Below are 14,450 nucleotides of genomic sequence, written 5' to 3'. Positions count from 1 at the left end.
ATCTGATTAATCAATACTGGCTGTACATGCCATGCAACTACTGTCTGCCTCTCATCATTAATCTCTAAACTGGCATGCAATGATCTTAACTCATGCACCAAAGACAAAGGAGTAACCCGTAGACTTTCCATAGTCTTGCGACTTAGGGCGTCAGCCACAACATTAGCTTTTCGTGGCTGATAGTCTATCAGACAATCATAGTCTTTTATCAACTCTAACCATCTCCTCTGTCTCAAATTCAACTCTTTCTGGGTGCCCAAATACTTCAAACTCTTATGATCTGTGTAGATATAGCACTTCTCCCCATACAAATAATGTCTCCAGATCTTAAGAGCAAACACTATAGCTGCAATGACATTTCGATCTTGCATCAATACACAGCCTAACCCATTATGAGAAGCATCACTATATACTGTGTATTCTTTACCTGGAGTAGGTAAAGTCAAGACTGGAGCCTCAGTCAAACATCTCTTCAATTCATCAAAACTCTATTGGCATTTATCCGTCTACTGAAATTTCACATCTTTTCTAAGCAGCTTGGTCAATGGAGATGCCAACATGGAGAATCCCTTCATAAATCAACGGTAGTATCCAGCTAACCCCAAAAAACTGTGAATCTCTGTGATATTTCTGGGTGGCTTCCAATTAAGGACATCTTCTATCTTGCTAGGATCTACCTTAATACCCTCTGCTGATACTATGTGCCCCAAAAAGGATATCTCCTTCAGCCAAAATTCACACTTCGACGATTTGGCATATAGCTATTTCTCCCTCAAAGTCTGTAGTACAATCCGCAGATGTCTATCACGCTCTTCTACATTCCTCGAATAGACCAATATATCATCAATAAATACCACAACAAACTGGTCGAGGTATGGTTTGAAGATAGTGTTCATCATATCCATAAAAGCAGCCAGAGCATTAGTTAACCCGAATGGCATAACCAAGAACTCATAATGGCCATAGCAGGTTCTGAAGGCAGTTTTAGAAATACTTTGCTCTTATACTTTCAGCTGATAATAACCTGATCTCAGGTCAATTTTGGAGAACAAAACTGCACCCCTCAACTGACCAAACAAATCATCAATATGGGGCAATGGGTATCTGTTCTTTATTATCACCTTATTCAACTGCCGATAGTCAATGCATAACCGGAGAGTGCCATCCTTCTTCTTAAAAAACAACACTGGCGCTCCCCAAAGTGACACACTAGGGTGGATAAAGCCCTTGTCAAGCAACTCTTGCAACTGCACTCTCAATTCTTTTAGTTCTACTGGTGCCATTCTGTATGGCGTTATGGAGATTGGGTCCACACCAGGCATAACATCAATTTCAAACTGCACTTCTCTTTCTGGAGGTAATCCTGGCAATTCATCAAGGAAATACATCCGGAAAGTCACATACAGTAGGAATGTCCCTCAGTGCTGAACTCCCCACTTGGGTGTCTATCACATGTGCCAAGTACATCTCACACCCTTTCCTAATCATTTTTCTGGCCAGTGCAGCTGAAATGATGTTTGAAGGCAATAACTGCCTCTCTCCATGTATTACCACATCACCATACTGAGGGAGACCAAAAGTGACTATCTTCAGTCTACAGTCAATCATCGCATGATGCCTGGCTAACCAATCCATGCCCAAGATAATTTCATAATCTCTGAAGGGCATTTCAATTAAATCAGACAGAAAAGTGTGTCCTTCAATCACCAAAGGACAATCCCTATATAATTTATTTACCCTGACCTCCTAGCCTAATGGACTAGTTACTAGCACATCATAATCTATTGGTACACACTGAATAGTAGTACAACACATCACACTAGCACTAACATATGAATGTGTGGAGCCAGGATCAAATAACACATGTACATCTTGATCAAGGATGGAGAAAATACTAGCTACTACGTCTGATGTTTCAGCCTCCTCCCTCTGATGCATGGTATACACTCTGACTGGTGCGCCACTGGATACTGGCTGGTTAATAGTGCTTTGACTTCCAGGAGTGTTACTAGGACCCCTACCTTTACCTCTACCTCTACCAACTGATTGTGACCCTCTAGGTGCAGAGACTTGGGTTGATCCTTTAGATGTAGCAGAAGGTCCAAACCAGCGCGGACTAGTATAATCCTTAGCGAAATGTCCGCTCCCTCCACAGTTAAAACATGCATCGGTGGCTTTGAAACAAACCCCACCATGTGTTCTACCATAAGTTTCACACTGTTGTACTGATAGAGCTCCTCGAGATGCTTGCTGGGTCTACTGACTAGACCAGGGTGGTCTTTGGCCAGAGAATCTGCCTCTGCCAGATCTACGGGAGCTGGATCCCCTAAACTGTTTCCTCTTCCCAGAAGAGGTGCTTGTCCAGTAGTCTTTTCAGTCTTCTCTTTCTCTTGTGTACCCTTCTTCACTACCCCTTCTGATTCTATCCTTTCCAGTTCCAGGGCCTGTGAGATCAACTCAGTGAAATTCTGATGTCGGAAACCCATAACTTGCATTCTCAGATTCGGCCTTAACTCGGACTCAAACCTCTTACATCTATCTCTAGGGGTGGAGACTAAGCTTCCAGCGTAGTGGCTCAGTCGAGAGAAGTCTCTCTCATATTCTGCTATGGTCCTGTCCCCTTGTTTCAAACTCAGGAATTCTTATAACTTCATAACCACATATGCATCGAGGACCCACTTCTGTCGAAACTCTCTCAAAAAGTCTGACCAAGTAAGGACTGGAGGTTCTACCAGGCTGTGGGGGATGGTCTTCCACCATTCATATGCATCCCCTTGGAGAAGAGATACTGAATATTCAAATTTTAATTCTTCAGTACACTACAGCTTCCTGAAAACCCGTTCCATTCTTTCAAACCACTGCTCTGCCTCCAGTGGATCCACTGTTCCTTTAAACTCGGTGGCCCCAAATTTCATTAATTTTTCATATTGCCGTGCTGAGGGTTGTGGTTGTGCTGCAGGTGCTTGCATCTGAGCTTAGGGTGGCACATTTCCCGCCATTTGCTAGAAAAACACAGCCATCTGCTGTACAAACTGAGTAGGAAACTGCGGTGTTGGAGTAGGAGCTGGAGTAGCTGGCCCACTCACGTTCTGGAGTGCTGGAGCATCCCCTTGAACCTCAGCTTCAACAGACTGTTCCACGGAATGATCTCCTTCTTCCATTCCGTTTTCCCAAAATTTCTACTTTTTGAGATCAAACACAAGGAGGTTGACCTCCATTAGTGTATATTCATGATTTAAATATATCATATGTATCAATTAAAGACACTTGAGCAGTTGTACTTATCAAAGAAATGTTCACATAAATAGTCAAAATTCATTATAAAACCATGCTATGATACCACTAAAACATGTCACACCTTACCCCTCTGTAAGGCATAACATGATCCCGTAGACTACCTAATAAACTACCGAACTTCACCTACCAATAACTCATTAAGTACCTTATAAGGGATTTTAAAACAATTTTCTTACATTTTGGAAGTGGTGAGCATTTTGGTAGGAATTAAAATCATTTATTCAAAGTTTAAATACTAGTAAAAATTTTTGTCCATTTTAATTTTTCTCGCAAATTATATAAAAATTTTGACAGAGTTCCGTCAATATTTTGAGAAAATAGTTCTTCAAAAACCTGTGAAAAACACTTCCAATAAATTTTCCACAACTCCCAACCTTCAAATAATCTCAAGTCAACTCAATTCAATCCACTTCAAGGTTTATCATCTCAAAATAATTCATAACTTCATTCACAGTGCATAAACTGTGAAATTCACAAATACAAACCTTAATTTACAAAAAAAAGTTCCAAAAATAATATTATTACAATTTATTATACAACTGCTCACTTTACATTGATACTTATGACATTACAGTATTTACATCAAAATAACTACAAGGGTATAAAATAATACCCGTACAGAAAAGGTCAATGAAGTCTTCAATATCGATAGCAGCTCACTCTGCTGCTTTCTCCTTGCTCTTATCTGCGACAGCAAAACAAGCTATCGCTGAGTATAAAAATACTCAGTGGTGCACAATAAAAATTTGAAATATAATACATAAATCATTCATTGCCAAAACACAATTTAAATATTTCTCAATCACATTTCACAAATTATCAAAGCTCATAATAACACAATTTCGTCAAATAATTTAAGAACACAGTTTTGTCAATTCATACACAACTTAAGCCATGACACAAAATTTCCGATCAATGCCGCGTTGTACACCACGACAAAGCAATCTACAACCCCACTAATCGAAATCAATGAGGTAGGTGGCTAGCTAGCTAATGAGTACTCATCCGATCTACAACCTCAACTGGTAAACCAGAGAGGGAGGAAAGATAACCGATCTCACCCCATAAATGTAGGAGGAATAATAAGATATTGTCATGCTAAGTGTGAATCAAAAATCAATTTCAAACATTTTATTCAAATGATTCATGAGAAATCCAATAAATTTCCAAAGTCATAATTTCATTCACAAGATGGCAACACAATTCATAATTAACTTCAAATTTTCATAAATCACACTAAATCAATTTTTCAATGACAAAAGGCTCAAATAAGGTTTATTGTGCACAAACCTGATGTGAGTCGCCTCTAGGCCTTGACTCAGTCTCTCAGACCTTCCAAGTCTTTTTCAGCTGAAACACACAGTTTCACAGTGTTTCAGTACCATAACTTAGCATAAATCCAAAAATAAATTTAACTTCACTTTTATCTAACTCTAACGTGCTAAACTAGACGTTCTTGAAATTTTTGTGTTTCAGGTTACTATTCACTATACTATTCAAGTCAAATTGTTGACTTTCTAAGGCTTAATAGGTATGGGAATTCCAACTTCACCCACATACCACATTTTGGTCACCAAACTTGTTGGTTTTGGTCATTTTCTCAAAACTTAGGTCTTTTAGGCAAAATTGCCAAATTTTTAGTTTTGGTGTCTAAGGTTGCACTATTCCATTGGTCACTTTTCTGTTGGAATTTGGCAAAACTTCCTTCATAGAAAATGTTTCCTATTTTCTTAAGTTTATTCTCCTTTTGAATCACTCCAATTGGAGTTTTGTAGCTCAAGTTATATCCAAATTACGGTTACTGTTCATGCTGCAGATTTTAGTTCTGGCAGATTATTGATCCGACTTCGTTCAGCAATTTGATCAAGTTAAGTCCATAATTTAGTCTAATTTTCTTCATATTAAATGTTCTACTATGCATTAGGTATCCATCGGTTCAAGAATCACCTAAATCGGAGTTTTCTAGAGAGAGTTATAGCCATTGAAACTTTACTGTTCATATGGTAAATCTGCAGTTCTGCAGATTCATTGATTCAAATTTGCTTAGTAATTTGATTGGGTTAATGGCATAATTTGGGTTTGTGTTCTTCATGAAAGTTTTAGGTCTATATCTCATCTAACCACTGGTAAAATATCAGGTCATTTAGACCTGCCTAGCTCGAGTTATGACCAAATGAACAAACACTATTCATTTGGTCAGTTTATACAGGGCAGCCTACAATTTTCCAACTTTGGTCAATTTATTCACTAGGTTTTAGTCACTTTTTGGGCATGTTTCCTAAATAGAAATTGTGTCATTTAGTGTCTATTTTCATTCCCAATTGGTCTCATACCAATTGGACTTGTAAAATTTCTTTTTTGGTCCCTCAAAGTTGACTTGGTCATGCTGTAGCAGCATGACCACACTCCCTCCGAATTTCACTTTAATTCCAACACTTCTAACACACTTAATTAGGTCACAAATGACCATTTTTCACTTCACTTTAGGTCAAAGACACCATTACAAGTTTTTCACATTTTTGGTCTCTAAACCCTAATGTCCAAAACCCTAATTCATGTCATTTGTTGCATTTACTTGATTCCATGACTTTAAACATAGTCATTCAACTAACTAAGGTTTATATACCCATTCAACCCATTCAAATCATGCAAATCACCCTCCCCCTCATGCTAGACGAAATTTAGTAATGGTCCCTCACAATTTTTTTCTTTTCATTTTAAGCATATTACAAGTTAATTCAAGCTAAAAACACAACAATTAAATCTCAAACTTTCAAATTGATGTGCTTACCTCACTTGAATTTTAATTCTCTAATTTCCCTCTTCTTTTCTTCTTTCTTTGATGACCAAGCTTCTTTTCAAGTGACTAAATCAAGTTTTTGTGAAGCAAGTATGGAAGGATTTGAGGTTTAATGGTGATTTCAAAGCTTGAAGCAAGCTTTAATGGAGGTTTAACTATGGTGAGGGAGAGAGAGAGATGGGAAGCGGTAAGTTTGGGAGCAAGATGACTTTTAATTGATTTTTTTTTTCTTTTCTTTTGTTTTGTTTTTATCCTTATGGAAAACCCAAAAATCTAATTAAATAAATATATTAAGTATTATTTTTTTATGGCAACATGCATAAGGTCAAGCATGATGTCATCACCTTTTGACTTTTCGATTTTCTTTTTTTTTCTATTTATTTTTCTATGAGTTCTTTATTTTAATTCTCGATTCCAAAATTTTCTTTTCTTCGATTTTATTTGACAGTTAGGTCAGGAGTCAACTCTCGGGGTCAATTGACCAAATTGCCCCTCGTCGGTTCATCCCGGTTTGCAAATAATTCAATATTTCTTTCGGCTCACTGACCTAATTATTTGACTAACTTAACAATTCTTTTTCGTGATTTTCTCTTTTCCACTGTGTTTGTAATGGTCCTAAGGACCGTAACATCATATTTTACGGTTCAAAATTTGAGTTTAGAATGGCTTCGCAGTCATTCCCGAGACGGTCACCCATCGTTGTGACTCTCGGCTCATTTAACTTCTCATGTTCTGTTTTTCTTATTTATACTTAACTAATTAGCAATTACTAATTATTTGTGTTTATAAGTTATCTAGTTGTCTTAGATGTGGTTTTAATCCCCTTAATTGTCCGGACTGACACCGGTCATCAGAATAGTGAAATATACCAGGCTATACAAATGGGGGTGTTATAGTGTGATTTAATATTTATTTAATCTTAAATTCTCAATTTCTCACATTAAGCTCCCAATTTTTGCTATTTACATTATGTACCATCAATTTAATTTTTCATGACATTTTCTAAGTGTAATATCATTTATTTTTAATGGACATTTAGGTCAAAAGACAACTCGGGGTGTCAAATGATCACAATGGCCCTGTTCGGGTTGCATTCCCGATTTTTCGGTAACATTAGGTTTTGTCCGTTTTTCGATTTTTCACTTTTTCTTTGTACTAGTTAATTAATTTTTCTTTGATATTTCCAATGGTATTTATACTTCAATAGATGTCTATTTAAGTCTTAAAAATATTTTCCAAGGTTCCCCGCGGTCCAGGGCTAGTCAACAATCCACGCCGTAACTTCCTGGTGCGGTCACCCATCGCTAGGTTTCTCGGATCGTTTAACTTGGTTACATTTCATTGCTATTATTTTTCCTTTGTTTTTCTTGTATTTTCTTTTCTTGTATTTCATTATTTTATGTCTCCTCACTCATATCTAAGTGTAGTTCTAGGCATCCTAGCTGTCCGGACAACACTGGTCATCGGAACAGTAGAACGCACTACTGAACATAGGGGTGTTACAATTCTCCCCCCCTTAAAATAAATTTTGTCTCAAAATTTTACCTGGCATCAATCTCTGAACAGTTGTGGGTGTATCTCCTCATATCCTCTTCACGTTCTCAAGTAGCTTCCTGGCCTGAATGATGGTTCCACAGCACTTTAACCAAGTGTATTTGTTTGTTCCTCAGCTGCTTCACCTCATATGCCAGAATTTCTATGGGTTCTTCCTCATATGAGAGGTCTGGATTTACCTCAATCTCTTTAACTGATAGTACATGAGATGGGTCAGATCTGTACCTCATGAACATGGACACATGAAAGACACTGTATATCCTTTCTAGCTCCGGAGGTAATGCCAACCGATATGCCAAAGGACCCACTCTTTCCAGAACCTCATATGGTCCGATGAAACGAGGACTCAATTTCCCCTTTCTGCCAAATCTCATAATCCTCTTCCAAGGAGAAACTTTAAGGAATACCTTATCACCCACTGCATATTCAATGTCTCTTCTCTTCAAATCAACATAGGACTTCGGACAGTCTGATGCAGCCTTGAGTCTATCTCTGATCAATCTGATCTTTTCCTCTATCTGCTGAACAATTTCTGGCCCAATCATCTTTCTTTCACCAATTTCATCCAACATAAGGGAGTTCTACACTTTCTGCCATACAAAGTTTCATATGGAGGCATCCCAATGCTTGATTGGTTGCTGTTGTTATAAGCAAACTCAATCAAAGGCAAGTGTGTATCCCAACTACCTTCAAACTCAATCACACAAACCCGTAGCATATCCTCTAATATCTGAATGCTGTGCTCACAGACTGGCCATCTGTCTATCGGTGGAATGTTGTGCTAAAATTCAATCTAGTTCCTAGGGCTCTCTGAAGACTACCCCAGAATCTAGAAGTGAACCTAGGATCTCTGTCAGATACAATTGATACTGGCACTACATGCAATTTTATAATCTCATATATGTGTAATATGGCTAATCTTTCCAGGCTATAGTCCATCCGAACTGGCAAAAAGTGAGTAGACTTGGTCAGTCTATCAATTATAACCCATACTACATCATGATTATTTTGTGTCCTTGGAAGTCCCATAACAAAATCCATAGTTATCCGTTCCCATTTCCACTCTGGTACTGGCAATGGATGTAACAAAACAGCTGGAACTTGATATTCTGCCTTTACTTCCTGACAAGTTAGGCATTTGGAAACAAAGTCTGCTATATCCCTCTTCATACCCATCCACTAGTAATGCTCTTTCAGCCCTCTGTACATTTTAGTTCCACCAGGGTGCATAGGAAAAGGAGACTCATGTGCTTCCTTCATAATGATCTGTCTTAATTCCACATCACTAGGAACGCACATTCTGCCCTGATGTAACAATAAACCATCATCTCTCACAGAAAATTCAGGTTTCTTGCCCTGTTGGACTTTTTTCAGTAACTTCAGATATTTTTCATCACTCTGAGCAGCCATTATGATCTGATCAATCAACACTGGCTGTACATGCCATGCAACTACTGTCTGTCCCTCATCATTAATCTCTAAACTGGCATGTTGTGCCTTCAATTCATGTACCATGGACAAAGGAGAAACTCTGATACTTGCCATAGTCTTGAGACTTAAGGCGTCAGCCACCACATTTGCTTTCCCTGGCTGATAGTCTATTAAGCAAACATAATCTTTAATCAGTTTTAACCATCTCCTCTGCCTCAAATTCAATTCCTTCTGTGTGCCCAAATACTTCAAGCTCTTGTGATCTGTGTAAATGTAGCATTTCTCCCCATACAAATAGTGTCTCTAGATCTTCAGAGCAAAAACAATAGCTGCTAGCTCCAAATCATATGTTGGGTAGTTCCTCTCATGCGATTTCAGCTGGCGTGATGCATAAGTAATGACATTCCGATCTTGCATCAGTACACAGCCTAACCCATTATGAGAAGCATCACTATAAACTGTCTACTCTTTACCCGGTGTAGGTAAAGTAAGGACTGGAGCTTCAGTCAAACACCCCTTCAACTCATCAAAACTTTGCTAGCATATATTTGTCCACTGAAATTTCACATCTTTCCGAAGCAGCTTGGTTAGTGGAGAAGATAACATAGAAAACCCTTTCACAAACCGACAGTAATATCCAGCTAAACCCAAAAAACTGCGAATTTCTGTGATATTCCTGGGTGGCTTCCAATTAAGGATAGCTTCTACCTTGCTGAAATCTACCTTGATCCCTTCAGCTGATACAACATGTCCTAAAAAGGAGATTTCTTTTAGCTAAAATTCACATTTCGACAATTTGGCGTATAGCTGTTTCTCCCTTTAGGTCTGTAGTACAATCCGCAGATGTCTGTGTATGCTCCTCTGCATTCCTCGAATATATTAAAATATCATCAATAAACACCACCACAAAATGGTCGAGATATGGTCTGAAGATAGTGTTCATCAGATCCATAAAAGCAGCCGGAGCATTTGTTAACCCGAATGGAATTACTAGAAACTCATAGTGGCCATACCGAGTTCTGAAAGCAGTTTTTGGAATACTCTGCTCTTGCACCTTCAATTGATAATAACCAAATCGCAAATCAATTTTGGAGAATACAGCTGCACCTTTCAACTGATCAAACAGATCATCAATGCGAGGCAATGGATATCTGTTCTTTATTTTCACCTTATTCAACTACCGGTAGTCAATACATAAGCGGAGAGTGCCATCCTTCTTCTTAACAAACAATACTGGCGCTCCCCAAGGTGACACACTAGGGTGGATGAAGCCCTTTTCAAGTAGTTCTTGCAACTGTATCTTCAACTCCTTCAACTCTGCTGGTGCCATTCTGTATGGTGTTATGGAGATTGGATCCACACCAGGCAGAATATTAATTTCAAATTGCACTTCTCTTTCCGGAGGTAATCCTAGCAATTCATCAGGAAACGCATCTGAGAAGTCGTAAACTATAGGGATGTCCCTCAATGCTGGACTCCCCACTTGAGTGTCTACCACATGTGCCAAGTATGCTTCACACCCCTTTTTGATCATTTTTTCGGCTAGTGCAGCCGAAATGATGTTTGATGGCAATAGCTGCCTCTCCCCATGTATTACCACATCACTGTACTGAGGGAGACCAAAAGTGACTGTCTTCAACCTATAGTCAATCATGGCGTGATGCCTGGCTAACCAATCAATGCCCAAGATGATATCATAATCTCTGAAGGGCATTTCAATGAGATCAGATAGAAAAGTATGTCCTTGGATCACCAAAGGACAATCCCTATACATTCTATTAACTCTGACCTCTTGTCCTAGCGGACTTGTTACTAGCACCTCAAAGTCCATTTTTGTACATGGAACATTAATGCAATCAATGATGCTAGCACTCACATAAGAATGGGTGGGACCCGGATCAAATAACACAAACACATCTTGATTAAAAGTTGAGAAGGTACCAGCCACAACATCAGATGTCTCGGCCTCTTCTCTCTGTCTCATTACGTAGACTCTGACCGGAGCACTGTCTTGCTCTGATTGTTTCACTGTGCCTTGGCTGCCTACTGGGTTACCTCTACCCCTGCCTCTACCGCTGCTGGGTGGTTGTGAACTTTTGGTGACAGGGCTCTGAACTGACCCTTCTGCAGTAGTAGGACGTGGTCCAGCTCTGCGAGTACTGGTGCAGTCTTTGGCAAAGTGTCCTGTGCCTCCACAGTTATAATAGGCTCCAATAGCCTTGTAGCATATCCCACCATGATTTCTTCCACAAGTTTCACATTGGCGGGGAGGGTAGGAAGTTCGGGTACTCTGCTGACCAGATAGAGGAGGTTTCTGTCCTGAATATCTTCCCCTACCAGACTTCTTACCACCTCTGCTGTGTCCCCCATGGTTCTTCCTCTTTCCAGTAGGACCACTGGAACTTTGTTCTACTGATTTTCCCTCTTTCTCTGTCTTCTCTGGTTTCTTTTTCTCAAGGGCCGCTTCAGATTTAATTCTTTCTAACTCTAGTGCTTGAGAAACAAGTTTAAAGAAGTTGTTATGTTTGAATCTGACCACTTGTAATCTGATACTGGGCTTCAAGCCGGTTTCAAACCTTTTCCATCTCTCCCTGCTGGCAGCAAGTAGAATTACTGTATAATGGCTCAAGCAGGAAAATTCCCTTTCATATTCAGCCACTGATCTACTCCCCTATTTCAGACTTAGGAACTCTTGCAGCTTCTGGTCCACATAAGCATCAGGCACATATTTTTGTCTGAACTCCCTGAGAAAGTCATTCCATGTTAGCACTGCAGGTTCTACCAGACTGTGGGGAATGATTTTCCACCAGTCATATGAAGGAACGGAAGCGTGAAAAACACAAGATTATACCATTGAATTCAAAAATTTTCACCTAGGGTCACATGCACCATGCAAGATTTATTTTTATCTATTTGATTTCAATGATAAACAACATATTAAAACTCTTTTAATATGTTTTTGGATCTGTATTTGCCATTTAAGATTTTAAAATTAATCAGATTAATTTTAGAACCCTAGATTAAATCAAGAACGATTACACTAACCTCTTGATGTCTTTGCAGCGTATGCGCCTTTGAGATTCGTCTTCAGGACACCAGATGTTGTCCCTCTAGCTTGTCCACACCAAGAACACCTATGGCAGCCCTTGAACAGCTTCTAAAGCCTTTTCTATTAATTAGAAATTCAAGTTCTGCCTTTTAAGAGATTAGAGATGTAAACAGGACACTAGAAACAATTTTTAGTGTTCTTAATTCAAGAGATTGATGGCTAATCTCTTTGAATTGATGAGAGATGAAGAGAAATAGCTGGAGAGGCTCAAAGTGGCGTGACAATTGAGAGGAGAGGCTGCTAATTATGTTTTCTTTTCATAACCACACTTAAATAGCTAGGTTAACACATTAAACCCTAGCCACATGTCACCTTTTGATTAGCTCTAGGTTTAAGTGACCCAATCACATTGTGCCAAGTGTCAAACCTATATTTAATCTTGATTTTAATCATCTTATATGATTAAAAAACATTTGGCAAGCTTATGTGTTATGCCATGTGTCACCATCTCATGGTGCCACGTGTCACACTGTGAAATGACCAAAACGCCCCTGTGTCTTAATTTTGAGTTCTTAACCCAAAATAATTATTTTCTTCTTCTAATTAATTTATATCAAATATAAATTAATTAATTAATCTCTATTAATTAATTTCTCATCAATTAAATTCATATTTAAACACTTTAAATATAAATTTAATTTATACTACACATCCAATAATCTAGATTTGGTTTCAAGTCATGCTAGGGACTTTGCAATTTAATTGCAAACCAAATCTATTTAATTAATCAATTAAACTCTTTAATTAATTAATTAAATCATATTTAAATAGGTGATAACTTGTGTATGTGTGTGACTTACTAGGCTCATCACTAATTGGCAATGAGACATGATATCAACTCTTAATATCATCAGAACTCTTTCTTACCATAAATGATTTCTCTAAATCATTTTATGAACCTCATAGACCATGGTTAACACCTAGCATATCATGCCATGGCCACCCAATTAGTAATAAGATTTACCTTAAATGAACCTATAATCATATGTTACCATGCACTAGAATCTCTCAGTTACACAATCCCACCTCCAGCGGGAGTCATGGTTTATGTCAAACTCCATTTGCTATGAATAGTATGTTCTCTTTTAAGTCCAGTTCTTGATTAAAAGATTTTTCTCATCGAAACTCTTTTACGAATAAATCTATCTGTCTGGCCAGAACTTGAAACATCAAGAACAATTAAATGAACATAGGATTTTATCTCTATTTACTTAGAGGAAAGATTCCTTCTTGATCAACACCTACCTCCATATATAACTAGCGAGGAGCCAACACATGCCCATATACCCATACATAGTACAAGTATGAAAGCGTTATCAAACTCAAACTACCTATATACAAGATAAGCTGTGCTATCTCGTGTCTAAAGATTATATCCACTGATAAGATTTATGACAAAACATTGACAAGAGTAAACTCCAAGTGCTTGTCATAAGTGTCACTGTTTCGGCCTACTAATGATTTATAAGTGCCTATCATGTTTGTTATATGGCATAAGACTCACCATTCCATCTTATTTATATCTCATATAAATAACTTGGGAACAAACATGAATACAATCTTTCTGGATAAGTCATGTCCTTATTATGAAGTATCCTCGATTGTGAACCTATTTATGATACTTTGTGCTAGAAATATTGTCACTCATATTCTTAACAACTTAAGAATAATATTTCTAACAAAATATCAATGGACCTTTTCTATTACACATAAATATATTATGTAAACGGAAAAGTGGAAATGCCTTTTATTATTAAAAATATGTACAAGATACATACTAAATGATATGCTCTAGGGCATACTACTAACAATCTCCCACTAGCACTAGAGTCATTCATTACAATATCTTAGACCCATCTTCTCAAGATGCCGGTCTAACTGAGTCTGTGACATAGGCTTAGTGAATGGATCAGCTGGATTTTCAGCTGATGCTATTTTCTGCAAGGCTACATCGCCTCGCCCAACTATTTCTCTGATAATGTGGTAGCGCCTTTCTATGTGTTTGGATTTCTGGTGAGACCTTGGTTCCTTAGCCTGTATGACTGCTCCATTATTGTCACAGTGTAATGGAACTGTTGACTCAATGGAAGGAACTCATGTAAGTTCATCACGAACTTCTTTATCCAAACAGCCTTCCTTTGCGAGATTCGATGCGGAATATACTCGGCTTACGTAGTGGAATCTGCAGTCGTGCTCTGTTTGGAACTCTTCCAACTGACTGCACCTCCATTACAAATGAACACATATCCAGAAGTAGAC

The sequence above is a fragment of the Hevea brasiliensis genome, chromosome 9 (assembly GCF_030052815.1).
Source record: "Hevea brasiliensis isolate MT/VB/25A 57/8 chromosome 9, ASM3005281v1, whole genome shotgun sequence".
NCBI lineage: Eukaryota > Viridiplantae > Streptophyta > Magnoliopsida > Malpighiales > Euphorbiaceae > Hevea > Hevea brasiliensis.
The sequence above is the reverse complement of the archived record's forward strand: the minus strand, read 5'-3'. Positions refer to the sequence as shown.